We start from the raw sequence: 2,420 nt of genomic DNA on the forward strand, positions 1-2,420 counted from the left end.
CATGGTTTCATCTGTCCCTTTCGTGACAGGGTGGTGTGACCTTTGGGGACATTGCCATCTACTTCTCCTGGAAGGAGTGGAGCCTTCTTGACGAAGCTCAGAGACGGCTGTACTATGATGTGATGCTGGAGAACTTTACACTTGTGTCCTCCCTGGGTAAGGCCCTCCCCGTCCCCCGTGGCCCGGACTGGGCTTGTTTCCCGCCTTAGCCTCTCAACTGGCCATTCCACTGCGGATGCTTTGTATGGCTGGAGCATGGACTGTTGGCCCTGCCTGCTCTCCCAGCTTCCTTGGAAGTTGCTTTTGTTGCTAAGGCTGCGTCGTTGGTGTGCCCTTTCCTCTCCCCTGCTCTCTTAGCACCCTGTACTGCACCCTCATAGGGAAAAATAGTATTGATACAGTGACGCCGAGGATTATGCCTTACTTACCCTCTCCCTGGCTGAGTCTTGTGTCCAGATCAATGCCATATCTGTGGCCTAGGTTTTGATCTCTTCCCTTTGGTGCTGTGTTCTTGAGCCTGCCTGTGCCAGAAATCAGACATTGGCTTGGTCATACTTCAGTGGATTATGGGCTAAGTCTCAAGACTTTCCTGTGTAGTTCTTTTATAGTGTTTACATCTCTATCCTACTTCCTCCTACTCCCTTCAGCTTTGTTGAGGTATGACTGACAAATAAAATTATGTTACTGAAAGAATATTACATGATAGTTTGTTTCGCTTACACATTATTAAATTTTTACCAAGATGAAGGTAATCAACCAAACAATACTTGACATAATTACCTTTTCTGTTGTTAGAAATCAGAAAGCTTAATGCCTACTCTTCTTAGCAAATTTTTAGTGTACAGCACAGTATGCACAAGGGTAGGTCACATGCTGTCTGTCATATCCTCAAACTCATCTTACAAACCAAAGCGGGTATCCATTACCAATATCACCCCCTTTCGCCCAGTCCTTAGCATCTGGCATTCTATTTCCTTTTTCTTTCTTTTTTTTAAATTTTTTGTTTAACATTTTATTTATTTTTGAGAGACAGACAGAGACAGACTGTGAACAGGGGAGGGGCAGAGAGCGAAAAATACACAGGCTTCAGGCTCTGAGTTAGCGGTCAGCACAGAGCCCAACGTGGGGCTCAAACTCATGAACCGTGAGATTATAACCTCAGCTGAAGTCAGACGATTAGCCGACTGAGCCACCCGGGTGCCCCCTGGCATTCTATTTTCTATCTCTATTAGTTTGTATTTTTTAAGAGAATATCCATATAAGTAATACCATGTAGTGTTTGTCTTTAGCTTTGTGGCTTATTTCACTTAGGATAATGTCTTCCTTTTCATCCATGTTGTGGCAAGTGCCTATTTTGCCTTCTTCTTTATGGCCAGTTATTCCTACATATGTATGTACTGAGTGTTTCTCACTTTATACACACACACACACACACATACACACACACACACACCTGTTCATGTTTCCATAGATTGACTATTGTGATTAATATCACAGTGGATGTGGATAAGCAGACACTCTGTGTAGACTCTCATTTTGTTTCCTTGGGATACATATCCAGAAATGGCAATGGTAGGCCGTATGGTAGTTCTACTTTAAATTTTTGGGAGTCATCCCTAAAATTTTCCGTAATGACATCCCTGATTTACAGTCCCAGCAACACTGTTCAAAGGTACTATTTTCTGCACATCCTCACCAACATCTTACTTCTTGTCTTTTTGGTCATAGCCATTTTAACAGTTAGGAGGTGATATTTGTGGTTTTGTTTCCATTAACCGTAGATCAGTGCTTTGAGTACCTGTGGATTATGTAAATCTCCCTTCACTTTCTTCTCTGTCTACAGTTCTGCTGCATCTTTTCATTTGGGTATAGTCCTATGTGTTTGTCTCTCCTTTTTGTGTATATGCTTTTAAAGTGTTAGAGTTTGAGGTCATATGTTGAAATTTTAAATCAATTTCAAGATCATTTCCATGAGTGCTTTAAGATGGGGGTCCAGTTTCCTTGTTTGTTTTTTTGGATATTCAGAATTCAAAACAGCATTAAAGAGATTATTCATTCCCTAATGTATATTCTGGCATAATTTTCAAAAACTAGTTGCTTGTGTATATGTATTTCTGGCCTCTTATTTCCGTTTATGCCAGTGCCATACTGTTTTGATTAAGCTTTGTAATATTGTTTAAAATCAGAGTGGCGCTGCCTTCAGGTCTGGTTTTGTTTTCACGATCTCTTTACTTCCTGATTTGGGAGCTAGCGGCAGGGGTGCCAGTGTCCTCTGCGGAGCAGGCACCTGGAATCTTTGCTGAGCAGGGGCTGCAGTAGCACCCGCTCAGTGGCTGGGAGAAACGGCCCAGCCCCCTGTCTCCTACCCCTCCCACGTGTCTCTGCTAAGACCGTCTCCAGCCATCCTTTCTGTGTGCTTA

At 42.9% G+C, this 2,420-nt stretch overlaps 1 protein-coding gene across 1 annotated transcript in view; it reads left to right on the plus strand.

Moving 5' to 3' along the window:
- LOC115281098 (zinc finger protein 260-like) overlaps window positions 1-2,420 on the plus strand; it is a 7,571-nt gene that overhangs the window by 3,187 nt on the left and 1,964 nt on the right. The gene's annotated exons all lie outside the window — the stretch shown is intronic.

This window comes from Suricata suricatta, chromosome 16, assembly GCF_006229205.1.
Source record: "Suricata suricatta isolate VVHF042 chromosome 16, meerkat_22Aug2017_6uvM2_HiC, whole genome shotgun sequence".
NCBI lineage: Eukaryota > Metazoa > Chordata > Mammalia > Carnivora > Herpestidae > Suricata > Suricata suricatta.